This window comes from Macaca nemestrina, chromosome 3, assembly GCF_043159975.1.
Source record: "Macaca nemestrina isolate mMacNem1 chromosome 3, mMacNem.hap1, whole genome shotgun sequence".
Lineage (NCBI taxonomy): Eukaryota > Metazoa > Chordata > Mammalia > Primates > Cercopithecidae > Macaca > Macaca nemestrina.
In genome coordinates, this window is record NC_092127.1 from 184,296,333 (window position 1) to 184,323,644 (window position 27,312).

At 41.5% G+C, this 27,312-nt stretch overlaps 1 long non-coding RNA gene across 1 annotated transcript in view; it reads left to right on the forward strand.

Annotated features, from left to right (window-relative positions):
- The first annotated feature begins 13,933 nt into the window (after nucleotides 1-13,933).
- The window catches only part of LOC105487932 (uncharacterized), a 31,212-nt gene continuing 17,833 nt past the window's right edge, over nucleotides 13,934-27,312 (forward strand). The window contains exons 1-2 of the long non-coding RNA XR_011621469.1: nucleotides 13,934-14,105; nucleotides 18,638-18,745. This is a non-coding gene — a long non-coding RNA (uncharacterized lncRNA). The remainder of the gene's footprint in view (nucleotides 14,106-18,637; nucleotides 18,746-27,312) is intronic.

Below are 27,312 nucleotides of genomic sequence, written 5' to 3' on the forward strand. Positions count from 1 at the left end.
CAGTTTTGATTTGCATTTCTAATAATCAGTGATATTGAGCTTTTCTTCATATGCTTGTTAGCCGTATGTGTCTTCTTTTGAAAAATATGTGTTCATGTCCTTTGCCCCTTTTTAATGGAGTTGTTTGTTTGTTTTTTCTTGTAAATTTAAGTTCCTTATAGATGCTGGATATTAGACCTTTGTCAGAGGCATAGTTTGCAAACATTCTCTCTCCCATTCTGTAGGTGGCCTGCTCACTCTGTTGATAGTTTCCTTTGCTATGCAGAAGCTCTTTAATTAGATCCCCTTTGTCAATTTTTGCTTTTGTTGCAATTGCTTTTGGCATCTTTGTCATGAAATCTTTGCCAGTTCCTATGCCCTGAATGGTATTGCCTAGATTGACTTTCAGGATTTTTATAGTTTTGGGTTTTACACTTAAGTCTTTAATCCATCTTGAGTTAATTTTTGTATATGGTGTAAGGAAGGGGTCCAGTTTCAATCTTCTGCATATCACTAGTCCATTATCCCAGCATCATTTATTGAATAGGAAATTCTTTCCTCATTACTTATTTTTGACAGATTTGTTGAAGATCAGATAGTTGTAGGTGTGTGGCCTTATTTCTGAGTTCTCTATTCTGTTCCATTGGTCTAAGTGTCTGTTTTTGTACCAGTACCATGCTGTTTTTTGTTACTATAGCCCTGTAGTATAGTTTGAAGTCAGCTAGCATGATGCCTTCAGCTTTGTTCTTTTTGCTTGGGATTGCCTTGGCTATTTGGGCTCTATTTTGGATCCATATTAATTTTAAAATAGTTTTTTTCTAGTTCTGTGAAGACTTTCAATGGCAGTTTAATAGGAATAGAATTGAATCTATAAATTACTTTGGGTAGTATGGCCATTTTTATTATATTGATTCTTCTTATCCGTGGACATGGGGTGTTTTTCTATTTGTTTGTGTCATCTGTGATTTCTTTGAGCAACATTTGTAGTTCTCCTTGTAGAGGTCTGTCACCTCCCTAGTCAGCTGTATTCCTAGGTATTTTATTATATTTTATTTTTTTGTGGCAATTGTGAATAGGATTGTGTGCTTGATTTGGCTCTTGGCTTGACTGTTGGTGTATAGGAATGCTAGTGATTTTTTCACATTGATTTTTGCATCCTGAGACTTTTTAAAAGTTGTTTATCAACTTAAGAAGATTTTGGGCTGAGACTATGGGATTTTCTAGATATAGGATCACGTCATCTGAAAACAGGGATAATTTGTCTTCCTCTCTTCCTATTTGGATATCCTTTATTTCTTTCTCTTGTCTAATTTTCCTGTTTAGGACTTCCAATTCTATTTTGAATAGAAGTGGTGAAAGAGGGCATCATTGTTTTCAAGAGGAGTGCTTCCAGCTTTTGCCCATTAAGTATGATGTTGGCTGTGGGTTTGTCATAGATGGCTCTTATTATTTTGAGGTATGTTCCTTTAATACCTAGTTTATTGAGTTTTTTTTTTTTTTTTTTTTAACACGAAGGGGTGTTGAATTTTATTGAAAGGCTTTTCTGGATCTATTGAGATGAAAACGTGGTTTCTGTCTTTAGTTATGTGTATGTGATGAATCACATTTATTGAGTTGGGTATGTTGAACCAACCTTGCATCCTAGTGATAAAGCTGAGTTGGTTTTGGTGCATCAGCTTTATTATGTGCTGCTGAATTTGGTTCACCAATATTTTGTGGAGGATTTTTGCATCAATACTCATTGAGAACACATGTTCATTTAATGTCATAAATTTCCCTCTAAGGACTGTTTTAGTGGAATCCTATAAATTTTGATAAATTATGTTTTCTTATCATTTAAATGAAAATGTTTTTCCATTTTTTTGATTTCTTGTTAAACCTCTGGATTATCTAGCAATAATTTACAAATATTTAGGGATTTTCTAGATGTCTTTTGTTACTTATCTCTAATTTAATTCCAGTGTGGTTTGAGAATGCACTCTAAATTCATTATTTCTTTTGAATTCATTGAGACTTGTTTTATGATGCAGCATATAATCTATTTTAGTCAGTGTTCCATGTGTTCCCGAAAAGCAAGTATATTCTGATGTTACTGGACATGGTAAATGCCAATTAGGTCAAGTCAGTTAACAGTGTTGTTCAGCAAATGAAACATTCAAATTTAAACTCAGAGCATAGGGATGGTGACATGTTTGTTGTTTACCCAGGAGAATTGCTATATGTTGACTTTGAAGCAGTTTTCACAGTGGTTGAGGGGGTTTCAGGTCTCTAATGCATCACCCCTCAGTTGCCAGGAAACTATCTCCACTTAGCGCCCCACTGCTTAACACTCCCTATGCCTGGTCAATAGATGAAGTTCAAGTCCCCTTAGCTCACCTCCAGGTTGCTATGTGACCAACTTACCTGGATATCTTTAGCCCTCATCATCCCCACCCACCTCCCCTGCACAGAGACCACTGTCCTGATCTTTTAAATGACTCATAGGTCTCTACATGCCTTTGTTTCTGTCTCCTCTAGGTCTTTGCATAGGCTTTTTGTCTTCCTGGGCGCACTTTCTCATAAGAGTACACCTCATCTTTCAAAAGCCTGCTTAGTAGAGCCTTCTATGATGCTCCCTATAAAGAATGAATCTTTTCACTCTTTCCCGGGAGTGCTTAGTAAATATCCCATTGCAGAACTTCAGCAGATAAGCCAAGGGAATCTCCACTATGTGCAGGGCACTGTGCCAGGGGCTAGGACTCACAGGTGAGTAATATTTGGTTTCTGCTCTCAAGAAGTTTGTGGCCTGGTCTTCTTACTATGCCATAATGGAATTTTTAGCATATATGGCTAACTCTTGCTAAATTGCTTCCTGCTACACCTAATGGGGACAGACCTCTGCCTTCTAATATTTTTCTTCTGAGCACTTAGCATCAGACATGACACATATTAGGGGCTTACACACAAGACCAATCAAGTTATGCTAAGAATAAGACCTTCACTCTTAAGGCTTGTTACCATCAGTGGTGGATCTGGTGACTAAATTTATACCCTCACAAATTAGAACTAGTTCCTCTACATTCTGGAATTATACTTAGAGTCATGTGCTTATAGGAACTTCTTTCAGAGATCAGTTAATTAATCCAATATTTCTAAAAATGTGCTTATGTTAGACTGATGGAATACAAAATAACTTTTGGTAGAAGATGGATTAATTTTTTAATATTTATTTTGAATGTACATTAGAAAAATATACATGGCATACTTATGATTTCACAGACATTTTTTAACAAGTGTGTAAGCATAAAGACAAACATTAGATAATTATGTTTTTAAAAATAGAATGGGTAATAGGAAGGAATGGTAGAAATCATGAAGGCAGTACATGAATGAGAACAGTTTACTTATTTTATAGATGCCTACTAAGGCAAGAAAGAGTTTTACTCAGGGTCCCAGAGCTTGAGAGTGGCCAAGCAGGAATTAAGTCTCTGACCACATCACCCTGGTTTCCAGTTGGAGAACTTTCTGGGACACGGTCCTAGCTCCGGGTGGCTGCAGAGAGAAGGACAGACTGGAGCATAGGAATTTGGGTGTAGGCACCAGGTGTCCCATTTGGAGCTGTGGAAGAGTGTGGGAAAGAAAGAGGAAACCAAAGGGAACAGAGAGGACTGGGGTGTGATAATAAGCCTTCAGTTTCAGCTGGACAGCTAACACCGGTGGGTGGCCTCTCCCCTGGTTAACGCTCCTCTCTGCGGGGCTGGGGTAGAAGCTTTGCTTCAAGAGAGGCTGCTGCCCTTACCTGCATATTAATGTCAGTAGACCCCAGTACCAGAAAAGGGCCAAATGAAGGATTTTTTTTTCATTCGTATCCAGACAGTGTCTCTTTTTAATTTTGTTACACGATGTAGTACTCTTTGGTGTCTTTGGAATAGAGGTATGTTTTCATCCTGCTGGGGAAACTTTTCTTTGGGGACTGGATTGGAAGGGATACAAGAAAAGAATCCCACTGTCCTTCTGTGTGCTGCACCCCATCCCACCCCTGCCAAAGCCTGCAGTGAAGAGCAAACTTGGCCCTACCCAGAACTCGTTTTTGAGAGGCATCTGACCTCATCTGTGGGGATCTGTGAGCTATCTTTGTGCTAGAGTTGGCTAGCTCTTCTTGGAGTGAATGTTGTTTTTGGGTTCCTTGATTTCCTTGGAAGGGTCTCTTCTTGAAGTTAGATCTTTTAAGCCAAGATTTAATGCCAAAAAACCTGCCCTCCAGGCTCTCACTGGAGAGCACTGCATTTTTCATTTGTTCAATAAATCTGTATTAAGTACTTGTACATCAGGTGCTATACTGGGCCCTAGCGATATGATGGAGAAAAAGCAGGTAAGATCCTTATCCTCTTCCATTCTGGTGGGGAGACACCAATACATGGATAAATGCATAAATAGTGTGCGGATTGTCATTGGCCATGACAGGTGAGCTGGAGAGACCTGTTTTAGAGGGGTTGGCTGACTCTTTGGAGGAAGTGATAGTGAATTGTGACCTGCAGAGTAAGGCGGCAGCGACCACATGAAAAGATCAGGATGGAACCCTCTCAGAGAGTGAGCAAGTACAAGGGGTGGGAGGTGGGGAAGAGTTTGGCACCTTTTCCAAAGGCCAGTGTGGCTGGAGTGTGGTGGGAAGAAGACCCTGGAGAGGTGAGCAGGAATTAGACTGTGCTGATCCCTGCAGGCCATGGTAGGGAGACTGGACTTCTGTGAAAAGAGCAGCAGGAAGCCTCCAAAAAAAATCAACACCAGTGCTTATGGAGGAGGAAGTGGGCAATGCAGCTCCACTGGGGCTGACTTAATCCCAAACACCAGGAAGACGGACGTGAGGCTATGTCATCTTGTCCTCTCTGTCCTGCTGGATTTTGAGTAATATTTGCATCTTTTATAGGGAAACTCTCCAATATTAGCCTTATAGACCTCATTCTATATAATGAATCATGTTGAAGATTTAAAGCTTTGAAATAAGTCCAATGAGAAATTTCCTTTACAGTCCAATACTAGGAAAAATTATTCCATCTTCTGAAAAACAGTATGTGTTTTTACTTCTCTTTGACATAAAAACACTATAGAACTGCCTTTAGTTTCCTTTCTCCTTTGGTTGCCTGGATGCTCAGGGTAAAATCCACAACCCCTGTCCCCCAAACAACTGTAATATAGCCTTCATGATGTGCATATTTGGATTTTCCTATTTTAGTCTTGACTTCCATTTGGAAAAAAAAAATTCTTCCAGTCCTGATTTTTTTTTTTCAAACCCCTTCTGTATTGAATCAGGCATACATTTCTTTTCTTCTTTCTTTCTTCTTCTTCTTCTTCTTTTTTTTTTTTTTAAAGCTCACTTTCCCAAATGGTCCTCTTAATGAATCATGCCGTCCTGCTGTGGCCCAGGCCAGAATCCTTTCCATTCTCTGGCTTCCTAAATTCCCACTTTGAGGGCCAAGGAAGTCCCATGTCCTCCACGAGCCCTTCCGAATTGCTGCTGCCCTCCAAACTCCTGCAGCTCCTCTAGTGAGCACCATTCTGCTTAGTCCTGGGCCAAGCCCTGACTTGCATTTTTCTTAAATGGTTTCCTGTATGTTAGTCTTCTCTCTCTAATTAGATTATATTTTTAAAGTCAGGGACCAGAATGTAATAAAACTTCCATTTACTGAGTGCCTATTCAGTGCTAGTCTTTATAAAAATTTGCTTCCTAATGCTCTCAATCTATGAGGGAGGGATTGTTTCTATTTATAGACAAGAAAACTGAAATTTGGAAGTTGACTGTAAATGTGACCAGAATACAAATGGGTAGAGCCGGAAGTCACACCCTGCCTGGCTCCAAAGTCCATATCCCTGGGGCCACAGGATTCTTTACATTTCTGAACTTACTGTGGGCTCCCAACAAAAGCTGCCTCTCATGTCACCATGGGGCCATCTCCCACCTTCTTTCTGTGGCTTGAGGTTCTTCCAACAGACAGTAGATTTTCATTTAGGGTAAGAAATTATATTCTAATGCAAATAACCCTACAAAAAGTCACATTCAACACTTCAACACAGAGTTTTCAGGCACCTAATGGGGACTGGGTCCCATCTCAGATGTTTGGAAGGACACGGAGGTGAATACATGGTCTCTGTCCTCAAGGAGCCCACGGTCAAGGGCTCAGAGTAGGTTCTTTCCTGAGCATTTGCTTTAGGGGCAGTGAGAGGGTGCTGCCCTTGTTAAAGTGACAGAGAGACAGGGGCAGGCAGAGAGGCCACTGGTCAAGTCCTGGGTTATTCTTTAGTTTATTCATTCAAGAGATATTTACTGAGTAAGTGCCTGATGTCAGCCAGGTTGTTCCTGGCACTGGGGAGATGGTGGGGAACAGTACATTTCCACATCCTCTTGGAGCTGATGGCCTGGAATGGATAGAAAGATCAGGAACAAAACAATTAAACAGACCATATTCTACATGAGGGGTTGATATGTAGTGGAGGAAAATAAAGAGGGAAAGGGCATATATATGTGCATGAATGTGTAAGTGTGTAGGGGGATGGGGAGCAGCAATTTTCAGTTCAGGAAGTCCTCACTAAGATGGCATTTGAGTAAAGAACTGAAGGAGGTGAGAAAGCAAGCCACAGGGATCTCTGGAGGAAAAACATTCCAGGCAGAGGGGAGTGATGGTAGGACAGGCCTGTGGCAAGATTGTGGCTGGCATGTTGGAGGAACAGGTAGGCAAGTGTGCCTGGACTGGAGGACATAAAGACAGAACAGTGGGAGATGAGGGCAGGGATGAGGGCCGGATGGCTCCATGCCTGGTAGTCCCTTTGAGGAGTTTGGTTTTCACTCAGAGAGTGATTGAGAGTCACTGGAGGCTTTGAGTGGAGGAGGAACATGATATAACTGACTCACTATGGCCGCTGGGTTAAGAATGGACATAAGTGGTGCTATGCAATGAGTTATGTCCCCTCAAAAGTCATGTGTTGAAGCCCTAACCTCCAATGTGATAGTTATTGGAAATGGGGCCTTTGGGAGGGAATTAGGTTTAGATGAAATAATGGAGATGGGGTGCCAATGATGGGATTAGTGTCCTTATAAACAAGGGAAGAAAACCAGAGCTCTCTGCCTCAGCCCGGTGAGACAGACAGAAGACGGCTGTCCGCAGGCTAAGAAGAAAGCCCACACCAGGAACCGAGGCTTCTGGCACCTTGAGCTTTGACTTCCCAACCTCGAGAATAGTGAGAAACATATGTCTATTGCTGAAGCCACCCATTCCATGGCATTTTGTTATGGCAGCCAGAGCTGACTAAGACAGTGGGGCAGAACTGAAAGCAGGGAAACCCACGAGGAGATAAATGATGGTGGAATAGAGTGTAGCTGGGAGGTAGGTGGTGAGAAGTTTCATTCTGGATATATTGGAAGGGAGTGATATGGGTTGTAAAACAGCAGATGAAGGATGACTTTGAGGATTTGGGCTGATACCATGGAAGGATGGAGTTGCCATTAATGAGATGAAGATACCAGGATGAACACATCTGGGGAAAAGAACAGAGGCTTATTTGTGAGTATGTTAAGATTGGACACCTATTAGCTATTTCAAGCAGAGATGTTGAGCAGGTTGGGTGTATATTTATGTAGAGTTCAGAGGAGAGGCTCCAGATTGGAGACAGGAACCTGTGCTCGGATTCTAGTACCAGCATTTGGGAGATTCACATACTCTGAGCCTTGTTTTCCTCATCTGTAAAATAAACATAATAGTACCCTTAATAGTAGAGAGAAAGAGAGAGGATAGAAAGGACAGATGGCTGTGATGTTTAAAAAGGTTTTGCTTTGTACAAATGCAAAAGATTGTCATTATTTCCCCATCTGCCCACTTACCAGTGCAGGCAAGTGAGGTCAATTTAAGGCTCTTCTTTTCTTTTCTTTTTTCTTTTCTTTTCTTTCTTCTTTCCTTCTTTCTTCAGGGTCTTGCTGTCATACAGGCTAGAGTGCAGTGGCTCAATATTGGCTCACTGCAACCTCTGCCTCCTGGGTTCAAGTGATTCTTGTGCCTCAGCCTCTTGAGTAGCTTGGATTAAAAGTGTATGCCACCACTCCTGGCTAATTTTTGTGTTTTTAGTAGAGATAGGGTTTCACCATGTTGACTAGACTAGTCTCAAACTCCTGGCCTCAAGTGATCCACCTGTGTTGGCATCCCAAAATGCTGGGATTACAGGCATGAGCCACCACGCACAGTCGAAGCTGTGCTTTTCAAAGTACACCCCAGGTTCTGCCTACATTGGAAATGTAGATTTTAAAAAATTTCTCCACAAGAAATGCAGATGCTTGGCCCATTTTGACCTACAGAATCAGAATTTCTGAAGATAGTATTCAGGAATTCATTTTTCTGCCTCTCCCTGGCTGATTTTCATGCACCCAAAAGCTTAAGAATTATAGGTATATAGAGAAAAACACTTCCACCAACATGGGACATCTTAGATTATAAAAAGTTTAAGTTGCTTCAGAGTCTAAGGAAATCTTCTTTAAGAAGTGAATATGCTTAGAGGATAATCAGTGTCTTCTACCATGCAAAGGTAACAGGCTAAGTTAGGAATGGGTGGAAGACTTGGGCAGGCTGACCTCTGGGTGGGGGCATAGGAGTGGGTATTAGTCAGGCAAGGGTCAACCTGAGCAGATCAGGGGTGGTAGAACCTGTTAGTGGTACAAAGCATGACCATGGCCAAGTCAAGTAATGCAAATTACATTTTTAAAAGTGAGCATGAAGCTAGAAACTGAATGGGCTGTTATTAGGATACAGCAAGAAAGCAAAGTCAGGAACAAAGCAAGAAAGTCCAAAAGGGGCCAGAAGGTGGACCTAGAAGGAAGGCAACTGGTGGTGCTTGCACTGACTTCCATTGACAAGATGCACACAAGTGGGGTGGGCTGGTTTCATGATTAGAATGAAAGCTCTCTGAGGGCCAAGTTCTCTCTGCAGTAGATTAGCCCAGGGTGATCATGCTAGAGGTGGAATCTGATCCATCTCATTCTTGTCCAGCCCCAGTGGCTAGGCCTTCTTGCAAGATCAGCCTTTCTTTGTTCTCCTCAGTTCCTGTCCTCTCCTTGCTGAGTACCCTTCACCACCACGTAGGTGGCAATTGATCCATAATAGACATGTTTTTATTATAGTAATAGTACCACTTTCTGCAAAAAAGAGCAATGCAATTTTGTTAATGAAAGTCATGTGTTGAGACAGGGTTGGATGGGAACTTCTGGGTCTGGCTTGGCTCTGGCTCAAAACCTTCCGGGAAAACACAAACTTTCAGGGACACACCCAGAAAGCCCCATTTACCTCTGTCAGGCCCATCTGCTTTGCATTAGAAAAATAGTAACAGCCCTCTCCCAGTGCCCTTTCATAAATATAAAATGTGTAATAAAATAGTTATTAGAAGGTAATCAATGGTGCTTATGTTTTCTTTTGTGAGGACATTGATGGTGAATTCCCACTAATCCCATCAGCAGCTGGGTCTGCAGGGAATCTTTTCTGTGTGACTGGCCAAAGCCCACTGTGCTCTATGGCTCTTGGTAGGTCAGAGGACAGGACCCCTGACATTTCCCTCTTATTTCCAATTCTGTAGATCTTTATTCACATTGGTGAGGAGTGAGAAGATTGACTTCAGGGGTCCCCCAGGGGAAAACCATACCTACTTAATAGCTTTAAGATTGGGATGAAATGAACTAACATTGATAAAGGGTTTAAGCCCTAAATATGAATCGCATTGCCAGGGCATAGTTCCCCTTTCCTCACATCCCCATCTTGCCTTGTTTACACTGTTGGGATAGTTCAGGGCAACTGGAAGAATATCAAATAAATGAAGGGCACTTTTCAAGAAAGTCCAAACCTTCCCTATTGAGGAAGCCCACATGACTTTCCCTTTCTCTCTCAAAGCACTAATTGAAGGTTCCTCACAATTCAAAACTTGATCAAATAAGATAACCTATGAAGGCTTGTAGAGCTTGATCCATGGTATGTGCTCAGTATGTGTTACTTTAAAAGGCTTTATTAGATTTTGTTTTTTGATTTATTAATTTAAAAAATAATGATATTTGTCTTTATCACCAGATTGCAAAATCTTTGGAAATAAAAAACTGTGTATTTTTTTTTCACTTCTTTTTTTTTTTTTTTTCCGGTATCCAGTGAGGTATTGGGTGCATACTACAGATTAATACATGTTTCTTGATTGGTCAGTGATGGCAACAACCATATTTAATTGTTTATATATGTATATTTATTTTAAGTTCAGTAAACCTTTATTGACAGGCACTTTGCCAAGTACGGAAGAAACTTATATAATAATATGAGCTTTGAGAACTTACTCCATGCTAGAACTTTATGGGTATGAACCCTTTAATCCTCACAATAGTCTTACAAGTGTCTGACTCACAGACTAAGGAATGAAGATAATATGATTATGGCACCATGCTCTTCACCATTGCAACACAGCTGTTTGATGAGTACCTGAGGTCTGGTCCTGTCTCTCAAAGGGCTTCCCATCAAATGTGAGTCAGGGCTGGGAGTGGAAGAGATATGTAAGTAGACATATGCCAGTATCATGATGTTTAGTGGGATGGAAGGCTGAAGAGACTGGCAGGGACCATATTCTCAGGGCCTCAAATGCTCAGGGAAAAGTTGGGTCAGCTGGCCTGGAAATTCCATAGAATGAGTTCCACAACCTTCAGAGCTCTCTTCTTTGTTTGCTAATGATGGGCTTCATTTTTCCCTTGTGAAGTCAACTGACAAAGTTGAGGGAGTTGTCTGGCTGTCATGTTGGAATCACAGACTCTCAGAGCTACATTTCTTAGAAGCTGTGGTCGGGCTCCCATTCAATGCACTCATCCTGGGAGAATGACACCTATCTTTGCTTATAAAATGGTTTGGCTGTGTCCCCACCCAAAATCTCATCTTGAATTGTAATCCCCATGTGTTGGGGGAGGGGCATCATGGGAGGTGATTAGATCGTGGGGGCAGTTCCCCCATACTGTTCTTGTGATAGTGAGTGAGTTCTTATGAGATCTGATAGTTTTACAAGGGGCTTTTCCACACTTTGCTCCACACTTCTTCCTGCCTCCATGTGAAGAAGGATATGTTTGCTTCCCCTTCTGCCATGAGTGTAAGTTTCCTGAAGCCTCCCCAGCCATGCTAAACTGTGAGTCAATTAAACCTCTATCCTTTATAAATTACCCAGTCTTGGGTACGTCTTGGGTACGTCTTTGGGTAGCAGTGTGAGAATGGACTAATACAGCTTACATGCTCTCAGTATTGAAGACCTCACTACTTCACCAGATGGCCTATTCCATCACTGGACAGCTCCAATCCTGAGCTAAAATAATTTTCTTTCATCAATAACATGATGATGCTCTGCCTTTTCCCATATGTCAGCTCTTTCTGGGTTCCCTGAAGCAAGTCTTCCGCAAGACAACATTTACAGATCCTTTTATTGTTTCTCACAGGATGTGGTTTCTAGACTTCATTCATCCCTTTATTCATTCAACAAAAAAACACTGGGTTAGATTCTGGGAATGCAAAGATGGTTTAAACCTTGGCCTGCCATCAAAGATTTTATAATAGTTAGAGGGAGAAAGGCATCAAAACAACGATTCCCTGGGCAGTTTGATAGGAGTGATACAATTGCTGCTCAAGCGAGGCCCTGCAGGAGCACAGAGGAGAAAGTTCTTCTCCTAGGAATGTTATCTTCTGGGCCTTTCTAATGAGAGTGCTCCTCCTGGCTCCTTACTTACAGTGCCTCCATTCTTCTCTTTACATCCTCTTGCCCCTAGATGTCATCACAAAAAACAATGGCTTCAAGGAGCCCATACATGCAAATCAACTCCAAAATCCCTCTCTCTGGTTCAAACACCTCTGCTGAACTCCAGATCTGGTTGTTTATCTGCCTTCTGGATCCCATCATTGATGATCCTAGAGCCACTTCCAACTCAACACATCACCAACAAAATTCACGTCCTTTCCCCCAAAACATTCTCAGAGAGGTTAAGGCAACTTGGACTGTCAAAATCCTCAGTTTTTCTGCCACTTGCCACAGACTTTGGGATAGGAAACGAGATGGGAGATACCCAGTCTTTCTCTCTTGTTTTGCGTATTTTCTCTGTGGTGCCCTCTTCAACCAAACTGCATTCAATATTTCAGTGCACCTATCTGGGAGCCTCTTGTGTCAGTAAGAAACCAAAGCTGGTGACGTCTCCTTCCCTGAGGCTTTGGACTTGAAGCCTCAGCTTCTGCATGTGAACCATGACAGCAGAAAGATATATTCTCTGGGCACAGAGGCCCTTTCAACCCTCACTAGATATGCAGTTCTGTTATTCTTTTATAATAGTTTTCCACCAGAGACTGAAACTGTTTTAGTCTCCAATGTATCCCCTGCTTTGGAGCAGCACTTGGCTTATACTTGACACTCAACATCTGCTTAGTGGTTGAACAAATTCTGTCTCTATACCAGGCCATAATGTTCTTTGAAAGTGCATATATTTAAAAGTGAGCCCTAGAATGCTGAGTTTGAGAGTCAGGCCAATTTTTGAGAATGCAATTCAATTCCACATCCATTTATTGAGCAATTACAATGTCCCAGACACTGTGCTGTATCTCACATGTCCGTGTGAAGAGATCACCAAACAGGCTTTGTGTGAGCAACATGGCTGTTTATTTCACCTGGGTGCAGGTAGGCTGAGTTCGAAAAAGGAGTCAGCAAAGGGTGGTGGGATTATCCTTAGTTCGTATAGGTTTTGGGATAGGCGATGGAGTTAAGAGCAATGTTTTGGGGTCAGGGGGTGGATCTCACAAAGTACATTCTCAAGGGTGGGGAGAATCACAAAGAATCTTCTTAAGGGTGAGGGAGATTACAAAGTACATTGATCAGTTAGGGTGGGGCAGAAACAAATCACCGTGGTGGGATGTCATCAGTTAAGGCTATTTTCACTTCTGTGGATCTTCAGTTGCTTCAGGCCATCTGGATGTATGCGTGTAGGTCACTGGGGATATGATGGCTTAGCTTGGGCTCAGAGGCCTGACATGCTGGATATGGGGGTTTCATCTAGGAATAAGACACAGCCAGGGGTTTCAGGCAGCTCATAGAGGATGAAGGTAGGAAGTGGCAGGAAAGGTGGGACAGTGCAACACAGTAGCTGTGTAGCAGTGTTATTGGTGCAAGGCATGAAGTGCTGACACAGGGGAGAGGAGGGGGCAACTAACTGTGGGTTTTCCGGGGAGGTCAGTGGGCTGGCAGGGTTCAGCTGCACAGACCCCGAGTTCTTCAGTGGACTTTTGGAGCACTGAGGATGCCTTCTTCATCTCTCTTGGGTGGAGATGAAACTTCTTTTAGTTTCATCTTTCACCTTAAAGACAAGTAGAATCTTGAATTAGAATACTTGAGAGAGAAAGAGCTGTGAGAAACATTCAGTCTCCTGGATTTCCATCTTCCTTTTCGTAGCGGAAACTTCAACCTAAATCTTACCAGGACACCCATTTTGTAACATGGATCCAACCAGAGTCTCTCTGACAGCTTGAAATCCCTGATCTAGGCCAACTCTCATTTTTCAGCTGAGAATAACGACCCCTAAATTCCCAGAGCACACGAGTGGCAACTTTGCAGTGGCCGCGGGTCTGAGTCCAGGGCCCTCGCCCTGCGCCCGGGTGTGGGCGGCTCAGGTTGAGAGCCTGTGGGACAGCCCGTCCCGCCTGAGATTAACCATCAGATGGGAAAAACAATTACATTTTGCACAGGCCAGATCTGCTCGTCCCATTCTCCCTCCCTGCAGGCGATGTCAAAACACGAGGGCAGGATCCTGCTTCTTCTCACGTTTTAAAAACATACAGTGGACTTGTGTTTACAATACTGCCAAGGGATATGACGCGGAACGGCAGAGCGCACCGCCCCCTTGAAGGAGCCACCCTCTCCTCGCCGGGGCTCTCTCCTTCCACCACCACAGCGCTCTCCTTTGGGCTCCAGTTCAGAGATTCTTGCCAGGGGATGTCGCTGAGCTTCAGGACTTAAACAATACTATATGTTGTGCAGACAAGCAGCACCAATAACGATCTGCCCCTCTGATCAGAGCCACGGCTGTCTGGTCACCCAGCCTGGGATTCTTCCGGTGGGGAAAGCAGGTTAGGCCTCAGAATTCCAGTTCCAGACCCCGTTTTGTGCTTCTGTGGGACTTCCACATGGGCTTTTTAGTTTTCTTGGCCTCGGCTTCCCCATTGGAGAAATGGCAGAGCTATGAAGCTTTGAGCTCATCCACTGGTTTTCATATTTGTGTGTGTTGCAGTGAGATTTCTTTTTGAAATGGAGTCATGCAGGCAAATTTAAAATATAAAATTGATGAAAGCCAAACTTTCTGGGGAAGGCAGGAGGAGAGGTCTGGGTTACCATCCCTTCTACTCTGGGGGCTCTTCACATTCTCTGTGGATTTATTGGGTCCTCAGAACATGGTTGAATAGATGAGCTTTCAGATCCTTCTGGCTCAAACATTCTGTGATCCCATAAACATGCTATAAATGCTAAGTCACAGTTGTGATTGTAAAAATATGTGTGTGTGTGTGTGTGTGAGAGAGAGAGAGAGATTACAGATTACAGTTGGGCATTTTATTTTGATCAAGACATTGTATTTTTAACTTACTTTTTTTAATTATAAAGGTAAGGCATATTGATTCTTAGAAATCAGATTTCAATTGCTCTTCTGAATTGAAATTATGTTGAAATGTGCCTCTGCCACTTACAGGACTTTCCAGGTTAAATGAGTGCAGCTTAAAAGACAAATGGGTGAGTCCACTTGGCTTTGCTGTTTGGGAGATGATCATTTTTTCTTTCATCTGTGCATTCCTTAACAGTAAACAAATCATGTCTGTGTACTGTGACCCAGTTGATTCTTAAAACCAAAGGGAAAAGAAAAGAGATAAAGGAAGTGTGTTTCAGAGAGAGAGAGAGAGAGAGAGTGAGAGAAACAGAGAGAGAGAGAGAGAGAGAGAGAGAGAGAGAGAGAGAGAGAGAGAGAATGCCAGAGATCACACAGTGAGGAAGGGAGGAGTCCAGATGAAACCCCTCAGGTGGCTTCCATCTGAGACAACGAATCCTTCCCTCACTGCTGCTTGGATTCCGTTTCTTTCTCTTCAATTTTCTTTTGTTTTGCTGCAATGCTGGGCAGGAGCTTTGTGTTTTCATCTTGACCTGGATTGCCACCTCTACCCCAAATTTATTCCTACACCAATTCCCTGTCCTCAGTTCTCCAGTTCACGTCTCAGACTTTTAGAGTCCAGGAGTAGAGCAGCTTTGAAAGCAAATTCACTGTAGGATAAATGATGAATGTGGTCATTGGCACTCAACACCAATACCACCCTTCTTATGTGTGCCATCCTGCACTACAGGGATATAAAGAATTACACTTCCCAGACTCCCTTGCAGCTAGAGTGTGAGCTATGTTTCAGTTAGTAGATACACTCGTTTGACATTTGGAAGGTGGAAGTGAAGCAGCAGCTCCATGTAATTGATGGCAAATCAAACACAAGTCAAGAAAGCTTTCTACTTCCCCTTTAAAGTTTATGAATGGACCCTTTGAGGTCAATTCCTTGAACAACCATCCTCTGCCATACACATGATCTCACTGACTTTCCTGAGTTTCAATTACTTGCCAAGCTGTGAAGTGGAAGTAAGAAGAATACCTACTTCTAGGGACTTTGAATGTCAAATGAGATTATGCCAGGGAAGTAGTCACATGTGGTTGACAGTATAGAAGCTGAGATATTTAGTTCCTTTTTCACTTCTTTGCTCCAGGTCTTGGCACACCTTACCCAGGGATCCAGTCCCTGCCTGAAGTAAACTTAAAGCCAATACGGGAACAGTGTTTCCCAAACTGTTCCACAGAAAACATGTTACCATCTCCTCAGATACTAGGGTTCTAAGCACACAGTTTGGGAAACATTATCCAAGAATATTATTCCCAGAGAGAACCTTAGAGATCTTTTAATTTACAATCCCTTATTATAGGGAGACTGAGGCCCCAGCAAGGAAAATGACCTTTGTAAGGTTACCTAACACGCAACTTGTAGGAGCATCCTGGTCTTCTAATTTTTGAGTCAAAGGTCAGGTGCAGTGGCTCACGCCTATAATCCCAGCACTTTGGGAGGCTGAGGGCGGAGAATCACTTGAGGCCAGGAGTTTGAGACCAGCCTTTACAACAGAGTGAGACCTTGTCTCTAGAAAAAAAAAAAATCAAATAATTAGCCAGGCATGGTAATGTGTACCTGTAGTCCCAACTACTCAGTAGGTTGAGGTTGGGAGGATCTCTTAAGCCCAGGAGGTTGAGGCTGCAGTGAGCTATGAACATGCCACTATCCTGTAGCCTGGGCAACAGAACAAGATCCTGTTTCAAAAAAAAAAAAAAAAAGAAAAGAAATTAAGGTCGAGAGGAAAAGTTACCAAATTTCTCTGAGGCTTAAATTTCCTATCTGTAAGATGGTTATAATAATGCCTGTTCTTCCTACCTCATGTGGGATAAGTGACAATAAAATGTTATTGTGAAAGTGCTTTAGAATATATAAATATATGGGGGGAGAGAGAAGAGCCATCCCCCCACACACAAGCACATTTCAAAAGGCTTTATGCAAAAGTACGGCTTTGTTAATGATCTGCATTTCATTTTGATTCATTAATTAATTAACCACAGTTTTACTGAGCACCAGGCAGTTGCTATTTCAGTGCTGGCCATAAGTGGAGAACAAGAGAGACATGTGGCCACCTTCCTGAGCTGATAATCTGAATGAGGTGGAGCTGGATGGCAGAGGAAGAGACAAAGAGGACAAATATACAACAGATAAACAAGAGAATGTTGGAAAGTGCTGAGTGCTCTGAAGAAGTGAAGTAGGGTGTTGCAATCAAGAGAGATGTGGCGATTTCAGACCAGGTGGTCAGGACGGCCTCTCTGAGTGGGACCTTACATTGGTCTTAGAAGCAGATGGGAGGGTCTAGGAGCAGAGCAGTTCAGGCAGATGGAGAGCTGGAACAGAGGCTCCAGGTGAGGCAGCAGTGGTGTCAGTTGAGATCCTATAGGGAAAAGAACCCCACATCGCCAAAGGCCATGTAGCCCAGGGCAAGTGGCGCGGAGAAAAGGAAATAGGTAGCAGCTTGGAGATCTACGTTCTAATCCTAGCTTTGCCACAAAGTAGCTGGGTTGCCTTGGACATGCCATAATATAGCCCTGGCCTCAGTTTCCTTGTCTGTCAAATGGGAATACAAATCCTGTCCTTTCCCAGAGGTATGCTATGAGGGGGCATGGAGTAGGCGTGACCTGCCTGAAACACCCAGCTCCCATGTGTAGTGATAAAAGCCAATCTGTCTCAGTCCCCTCCAGGAGTCTGTGCTGGAGGGATGAGGGGCCTCCAGGCCATCCACTGACATGCACAATGCAAGCCCTGTGCTGGCCCCATGGACAACAGGCGCATGAGAGAGGGTCTGCTTTTTCTTTTCATGGACTTGAGACTTCAAGCCTTTGGACTGAGTGCCAACAATAATTCATCAGGAACGCTTTACAACTCAGCATTACAAAACCTGTTAGGAGACAGATCGCCCACAGGACAGCCTTTGAGAAGGAAATGTGTTCAGGGCTGGTGACCTCAAGATGATTAATGATTTTTAACAGAGTGAACTCTATCCTCCCCCTCCCATGTACTGTGTTCGCACTCCCTGCCTCCTCTGACTTGTTTGCAGGAGAAAGGGGAGGGGGAGAGGGAGGAGGGGAGGGGAAGGAATGGGTGGGAGCAGGGGATGCTTGAAGGCAAAGCCCACCAATCATAAGGAAAATGCAGGAACAAGAGAACTCTGTCAGAAATGCAGAAATGTCTTATTGTTATTGTTTTACTTTTTAAAAATTTATTTATTTTTTGCAAACACAGCAATGGAGGCTTTATATCTTGAGATCTGTGTAATGTGTCACAACTCCAGTAAGCTTTTTTTGTGTTAGGCTTTTTGCACAGTGCCTTGTGCTTTCAGCCATTGTTATTATTATTATCACCTCTCCATCCCCACGGACACAAACCTTGATGTTATTGAATATGGGATGTGTTGGAAAAGGTAAACATGATTTTACTTTTTGATTTTTAAAGTCATGGTAACTTGATTTTTATGTTATTAGATTTAAAAAATTACAACAGTGATATATGCAGTTTTAACAAACCAAAAATACAGAATTATTGGAAGAAAATTTCTAATCTTTCCCTATACCCTTGTTTAGTCCTAAACCCCTGAGATCATCAATATCAAATCAGGGCAATCCTTTGTAGTACTGTATACATATTAATCCAGAGTGATGTCCTCATACATGATCCTATAGAACATGGATGTTCAAACCAAGAATAATGGCAGGCCTATACAATTTTGAGGGAAAAGCAAATTTATGATGATAAGAAGATGATAGCTAATATTTATTGACTATTTATATTAAAGATACTCTTACATTAACAGTATTTTTTAGAGTACCTTTATATTACAGGTACTCTGTTCTAGTGCATTACATGTGTTATTTAGATAATAATTACTGTTTATTGGTTACTTACATTAAAGGTACTCTGTTCTATTGCATTACATGTGTACTTAATCATCATAATAGCTATTGAAGGTATTTAGAAATATTCTTCCCACTTCACAGATGAGGAAACTGAGCTATGCAGTCAGCTTGGAAGTTGGAGAACCAGGATTGGAGTTCAGGAGGTCTCACTCTCAGCCCTGTGCTCTGCTGGACGAGCTTTTCTTAGTTGTAAGTCTTTCTTATATAATCTTTCCTAAAACTCTGTTTACCTCCCTGAATGTCTGCTTGCAAGTCTTTACAGACAGCAAAGTAAATGAGAGGGTAGCAAGTGAGTGATTAAGGATGAAGGTTCCGCTCCCCCATACCCTCTGTGATGGCTACTTCCTCTGTGGGTTCTCATTCTGGGTGAGACTCAGTTTCATGAACACGTATATTTTTCTCCTCCTAGAACTGTTTGTAAAGTCTCATTAACTGTAAAACCACTTCTTGATATTTTGCCTGACTTTCAGGTGCTTCAGCAACATCCAAACAAGTTTGAGAACCACTCAACTTGACCCTGAGATTTTGTATGAGGTGTGTCAAACTCACTCGTCAGCATGCATCTTGTGATTGTGTTATAAAAGCAGCCAAAAGATCAATATACAGCAAAATTTTTAAGAGCGCGTTATTTTTTTTAACCATTTATACTTTCAGTTTTTTTTTAAATTTTTTATTTTTTTCTTCCAACTTTTATTTTAGGTTCAGGGGGTACATGTGCAGGTTTGTTACATGGGTAAATTACATATCATGGGGGTTTGGTGTACAGACTACTTCATCATACAGGTACCTGAGCATAGTACCCTATAGGTAGCTTTTTGATCCTCACCCCCCTTTTACTCTTCACTCTCAAAGAGGCTCCAGCTCATGACTGTAATCCCAGCACTTTGGGAGGCTGAGGCGGGTGGATCACGAGGTCAGGAGATTGAGACCATCCTGGCTAACACAGTGAAACCCCCTCTCTACTAAAAATAAAAAAAAATTAGCCAGGTGTGGTGGCGGGCACCTGTAGTCCCAGCTACTCGGGAGGCTGAGGCGGGAGAATGGCGTGAACCCGGGAGGCGGAGTTTGCAGTGAGCCGAAATCACGCCACTGCACTCCAACCTGGGCGACAGAGCGAGACTCCAACTCAAAAAAAAAAAAAAAAAAAAAAAAAAAAGAGATCCTATGTCTATTGTTCCTTTCTTTGTGTCCACGGTACTCAATATTTAGCTCCCATTTATAAGTGAGCGTGTGGTATTTGGTTTTCTGTTCCTGTGTTAATTTTAGGATAATCCTGCTGCATCCATGTTGCTGCAAAGGACATGATTTTGTTCTTTTTTATGGCTGCATGGTATTTCATGGTGTATATGTACCACAGTTTCTTTATCCAGTCCACGGTTGATGGGCATCTAGACTGATTTCATGTCTTTGCTATTGTGAATAGAAGAGCACATGATTTTGAGTTAGGATCTTGTTAAAATCATACCTCTTCCATGTAGTAATTATGTGACATTGGGACTCAGTTTCCTCACCTGTAAATTGGAAATAATTGCACCATTTATTTTATAGGGTTGGAATCAGGATTATTGGAAAAAAATGTCTGTGAGTAAAACACTTAACACAGGGTGTGGCATGTAGCAAGGACTTAATGCATAGTAGCTGCTGTCAATGAAATCAATAATTTATGATACCTGCTTACATTTTTTCCCTCATCTTCACTAATCCAGTTGGAAGAACCATCATCTGAAACTCATTGATAGTTTCACTTTAGACTGAGTTGATATTACATGACCTTTTACAAGTTTTACAGACCTCAATGCAACTTGGCAGACATTATGGAAAAGGAAAACTGGGCAACTTGTAAAGCACATCATTTGTATACTTTTTAATTGGGGAGCCAGAAGCTAGGGAGAGAGGCATGGAGATGCTTTCTGACAGCCATCAGAAGGAGCCACTCAGACGACAGCTTGACGGGTTACTCTCACATTGGCCAGATCCTGTGAAATGGATCAGTTGAGGTGGGAGCCTTAGTTTAGTTGTTGGATGAGATGTGTTTGTTCTAAAATAAAATTACTAGGCTGGGCCACCCTTTGGAGGATACAAAAGTTCAACCTAAGTCTTAAACATGCACGTTCAGTCTCTGCAGAATAAAGGGCTGTGGGTGAATGAGAGTTTGAACTCAGTTTTCATGGTTTTCGGGGAGACCTATCCAGGTTACTCTGGTAATGGGAGGTTTATTTTAAGGAACTCACAGTGGACAGACTTTCACAGGAATGCTAGTTTAGCCAAATAAGCAAGATGTTCTTGATCGCACAGTCCTATCAGTAAAAATATTGAGACTGCATGCTAATATACATCTGTGTGTGTATGTGTACACTTAATTATAAATTATGTACTATTATAATGTACAAATGTAGCTATTATCATTAATTAATATCTCAAAGCGCATTATCCATGAGTGAGGTCCATCATTAATGATAGAGGGTCTAACTGTATGTTTCAAATAGTCTTTGTATCAGTTTTTTGGGGGGGCTGTCATAACAAAGTATCACAAATTGAATGGCTTAACCAACAGAAATTTATGAAGAAAGGCAGACCCTGCTGGTGGGCTGGAAAGGGATGAGTTGTAGCTGTTTGCCACAGGTATGGTTGCAACTGAGGTGATGGGAGCAAATGCAGGCACCAGAGTTATCTCTTGGAGAGGTCCACCTTTAGTGCATCTTTTTTCTTCATTCCTACCTCTGCTGCTTTGGTAATGCATTCATCTTGTATCTCTTGGAGAGGTCCATCTTTAGTCCATCTTTTTCCTTCATTCCTACCTCTGCTGCTTTGGTAATGCATTCATCTTGTATCTCTTGGAGAGGTCCATCTTTAGTCCATCTTTTTCCTTCATTCCTACCTCTGCTGCTTTGGTAATGCATTCATCTTGTATCTCTTGGTCCCTTCCAGCTGGTGTCTCTATCTCTAGGATTCATGTCCCACTCAGCAGGTTGAGTGATTTTTTTTTTCTAAAACAGAGTCCACCACACTAGTCCCTTCTCTTTTGGTGTCCAGTTGTCTGTAGGAGTGGGGCAGCCACAGAGATGACAATCATATGGGCTACTGCTCAGATATGCCAAGCTGGGGATTAGCTTACTTTCCTGAGAGCTAAGAAAGAAAGCACATCAGAATGCAAGTGCAAACAATAACATTTTCTGAAGGATGGCCTCAAATATGCTCCCTTATAAAATAAAATAAAAGTAAGAGAAAAGCCAAGATGGCTGACTAGATGTAACCAGGAAGTACCCCCTCCCACCAAGAGACAAGACCATGGAAAAGAACAGTACACTCTGAGCAGATCTTTGGAAGGAAGGCATTGAGAGTAGATGGAGGGAGGACACAGACCCTGGGCTGAAGGAAGAGGAAGCTGGAAACTGCACAAAGTTGCTGAGTACCAGAACTTGTTCCTGGCCCCAAGTGGCTCCTGGGGAAGAGGTGAATTAAGTAGGCATGGAGTGGCCCATTCTCACCACAGATCTCTGCAATTACAGCTGCAGAAGACTTCATAATCTCCATAGACATTTGAGTTGACAGGGAGAGCTTCTTGGAGAATAAGCAAGAACAGGACTCCAAGCCTGTGTGGAGCCCAGTGTTTGGAGTGGGCATGGCTACAGTGGAGCATAGCCAGGGATGCCCATTCCTCAAGGTTTGCCATGCTATTCTAGGTGGCTTTGGCCTTTGTTGACTGTCAGACATGGACGAAACAGGGCTATCTTGCCTGTGGGTAAGACCAGTTTGATCTGAGCACCCTCTATCTGCTGGCCCCTCCCAGGGTCCCTGTGATTGACCACACCTGCATGCAGTACAGCCTCAGCTGCCCAACGGGGGTGCTTCCCAATGGCCATCTCCATAGCATCTTCACCAGCAAACTCTGCCTAACCATCAGAGAGCTTTGACAGAGACACCCCTGCTGGCATGTGCTCACCTGCAGCTTCCCCCACTCCTTTGCCAGTGTGCGTAGATCTTGCCACCACTATCCTGCCCCTGCCTTCACAAACATGAATGCAGAGACCCCACAGTGCTGTGGCCCTGTTGCTGTTGGTGTGTGGATCCAAGCATGGATCTTGCTGTCGCTAACTCCAACAAAGCACTTTTGCTGGCACTCCCCATCAGAGTGTTGTTGCCAGTGAACTGGAAATAACTTGGCCCCTCCTTGCTCAACTACAAGGGGCTAGAGAACAAAGCCTTGGGCCTGGTCCCAGTTCTCCAGAGTTAGAGCATGCAGTCCAGGAGTACTGAGCTGAGCCCTGGCCTCCTGAAATCATCCAGAAACAATGGCAGTTGACTGAACTTAAATTATACCACAGTCACACCCTCAAGGGCTTAAAAAATTATAAAAGGGAAAAGCCCCATCCAAAGGAAAGCAACTTCAAAGATTAAAGGAACATCAGCCCACACAGAGCAGAAAGAATCAGTGCAAGAACTCTGGCAACTCAAAAGGCCTGAGTGCCTTCTTTTCTCCAAATGAGTATACTAGCTCCCCAGCAATGGTTCTTAAACAGACTGAAATGGCTGGAATGACAGATGTATAATTCAGAATTTGGATGACAATGAAGATCATTGAGATTCAGGAGAAAGTTGATATCCAATCCAAGGAATCTAAGGATTCCAGTAAAATTATAGAAGAGGTGAAAGATGAAGTAGCATTTTAAGAAAAAACCAAACTGATCTGATAGAGTTGAATTACTCACTGTAAGAATTTCATACTCTAACCGTAATTAATAGCAGAATAGACCAAGCTCAAGAAATAATCTCAGAACTCAAAGACCAGTTCTGCAAATTAACTCAGTCAGAAAAAAAGGAAAAAAAAAAGAATGAACAAAACATCAAAGAAATATGAGATTACATTAAGAGACCAAACCTATGACTCACTGGTGTCCCTGAAAGAGAGGGAGAGAGGGCAAGCAACTTGGAAAACATATTTGAGGATATTGCTCATAAAAATTTCCCCAACCTCACTAGGGAGGTCAACATTCTAATTCAGGAAATTCAGAGAAACCCTGCAAGGTACTAGAAAAGATGACATCCCCAAGACACTTAGTCATCAGATTCTTCAAGGTCCATGCAACAGAAAAACTACTGAAGGCTGCTAGAAAGGCCTATATTCAGCATTCTTAAAGAAAAGACTCTAACCAAGAGTTTCACATCCAGCCAAGAACACTACATAAGAAACCTGAGTGTCTTTCTCCTTAGCTTATGAAGCTAAGGAGAAATAAAATCCTTTACAGACAATCAAGTACTAAGGGAATTCATTGCCACCAGACCTTTCTTACAAGAGATCCTTGAGGGTGTTCTAAACATGGAAATGAAAGACTATTGCCAGCCACAACAGAAACACACTTAAGTACATAGACCATTGACACTATAAAGCTACTACACAATGAAGTCTATGTAACAACCAGCTAACATGATGACAGGATCAAATTCACACATGTAAATATTAACCTTTAACAAACATTGGCTACCCTGCCTGCCCCCACACTTAAAAGACAGAAAAACTGGCAAATTGGATAAAGAAGCAAGACCTAACTGCATGCTGTCTTCAAGAGACCCATTTTACATGGGTGATGACACTCATAGGCTCAAAATAAAGGTATGAAGAAAAATCTATCAAGCAAACAGAAAACAGAAAAAAGCAGGAGTTGCTATTCTTATTTCAGACAAAACAGATTTTAAACCAACAGTAATAAAAAAAGGACAATGAATAGCATTACATAAAGATAAAGGGTCCAATTCAACAAGAAAACTTAGCTATTCTAAGTGTATATGCACCCAACATTTGAGCACTCAGATTACTCAGATTAATAAAACAAGTTTTTCGGGACCTGTGAAGAGACTTAGATAACCATACAATAATAGTGGGAGATATCCACACCACACAGACATTATTAGACAGATCACTGAGGCAGAAAACTAATAAAGACATTCTAGACCTAAGCTCAACACTTGACCAAATGGACCTAAGAGATATCTATAGAACTTTCCATCCAACAACAACAACAAAATAATACATTCTTCTCATTTATGCATGGCATATACTCTAAAATGAATCACACATTTGGCCATAAAACAGTTCTCAACAAATTCATACCAACCACATTATCAGACCACAGTGCAGTAAAAATAGAACTCAATACTAAGAAGATCTCTCAAAACTATACAATTACATGGAAATTAAACAATCTGTTCCTAAATGACTTTTAGGTAAATAATAAAATTAAGGCAGAAATCTAGAAATTCTTTCAAACTAATGAAAAAAAAAAACAACAAAGTAAACATTGCCAGAATCTCTGGGACACAGCTAAAGTAGTGTGAAGAGGAAAGTTTCTAGTGGTAAATATTAACATCAAGATCTCAAATTAATAATCTAACATCATATCTAGAGGAATTAGAGAAACAAGAGTAAAACAACCCCAAAGCAAGCAGAAGACAAGAAATAACCAAAACCAGAGCTGAATTGAATGAAATTGAGGTGTGATAAGTCACACAAAAGATCAGCCTGGTGTGGTGGCTTATACCTGTAATCCCAGCACTTCGGGAGGCTGAGGTGGGCAGATCATGAGGTCAGGAGATGGAGACCATACTGGCTAACATGGTGAAACCCTGTCTCTACTAAAAATACAAAAACTTAGCCGGGCATGGTGGCAGGCACCTGTAGTCCCAGCTACTCAGGAGGCTGAGGCAGGAGAATGGTGTGAACCCAGGAGACGGAGCTTGCAGTGAGCTGAGATCGTGCCATGGCACTCCAGGCTGGGAGACAGAGTGAGACTCCATCTCAAAAAACAAAAACAAAAAAGCATGCAAAAGATCAATGAAACCCAAAATCGGTTTTCTGAAGGAATAAATAAAATTGATAGACCACTAACTAGACTAATAAAGTAAAAAAGAGAGAAGATCCAAATAATCACAATCAGAAATGACAAGGGAGACATTACTACTGATCCCATAGAAATACAAAACCCCCTCAGGGACTATTACGAACTAGAAAACCTAAAAGAAATGGCTAAACTCCTGGAAACATAAAACCTCCTAAGATTGAACCAGGAAGAAATTGAAACATTGAATAGATCAATAATGAGTTCAAAAATTGAATCAGTAATAAAAAACTTATCAACCAGAAAAATTCCTGAACCAGATAGATTCACAGCCAAATTCTACCACATGTATAAGGAAGAGCTGGTACCATTTCTATTGAAACTATTCCCAAAAGTTGAGGAGGAGGAAAGTCCTCCCTAACTCATTTTATGAGGTCACATCATTCTGATACCAAAACCTGGCAGAGACACAATGAAAAAAGAAAACCTCAGGCCAATATTCCAAATGAACGTAGATGAAAAACTTCAACAAATTACTAGCAAATCAAATATAGCAGCACATCAAGAAGCTAATCCACCATGATTCAAGTCGGCTTTATTCCTAGGATGCAAGGTTGGTTCAACATACACAAATCAAAAAAATATAATTCATCACATAAACAGAACCAAAACCAAAAACCATATGATCATCTTAAAATATACAGAAAAGGTTTTTGATAAAATTCAATATCCTTTCATGTTAAAAACCTTCAACAAACTAGGCATTGAAGGAACATACCTCAAAGTAATAAGAAACATACATGAAAAACCTACAGCCAACATCATATAGAATGGGCAAAAGATGGAAACATTCCCCTTGAGTACAAGAACAAGACAAGAATGCCAACTCTCACTACTCATATTCAACACACTACTGGAAGTTCTAGTCAGAGCAATCAGGTAAGAGAAAGAAATAAAAGGCAGCCAAATAGGAAGAGAGAAAGTCAAACTATTTCTCTTCCCAGATGATATGATTCTATACCTAGAAAATCCCATTGTCTCTGCCCAAAGCCTCCTAGATCTGATACACAACTTCAGCAAAGTTTCAGAACACAAAATCAATGTACAAATATCAGTAGCATTTCCATACAACAATAATATCCAAGTTGACAGCCAAATCAAGAATGCAATCCCATTTATGATAGCTGCGAAAAGAATAAAATACCCAGGAATACAACTGACCAGGGAAGTGAAACATCTCCATAATAAGAATTACAAAACATTGCTCAAAGGAATCAGAGATGACACAAATAAATGAAAAAATATTCCATGCTCATGTATAGGAAGAGTCAATATTTTTAAAATGGCCATAGTTTCCAAAGGAATTTACAGATTCAGTGTTATTCCTTTTAAACTACCGATGATATCCTTCACAGAATTAGAAAAAAAACTATTTAAAAATTCATATGGAATGAAAAAGGAGCCTGAATAGCCAAGGCAATCCTAACCAAAAAGAACAAAGCTTAAAGCATCACATTACCCAACTTAAAACTATACTAAAAGGCTACAGTAAGCAAAACAGCATGGTACAAAGACAGACACATAGGCCAGTGGAACAGGTTAGAGAACCCATAAATAAAATCACACACCTTCAGCTACTGATCTTTGACAAAGTTGACAATAATAAGCAATGGGGAAAGAACTCCCTATTCAATAAATGATGCCAGGGTAATTGGCTAGTTAAATGCAGAAGACTGAAACTAGATCCTTTCCTTTCACCATATACAAAAATTAATTAAGATTAATTACTTAAATGTAAAACCTAAAGCTAAAAACCCTAGAAAACTAGGAAATGCCATTCTGGACATAGGCTTTAACAAATATTTCATGACAAAGACTCCCAAAGCAATTACAAAACAAAAATTGACAAGTGAGACCTAAAGA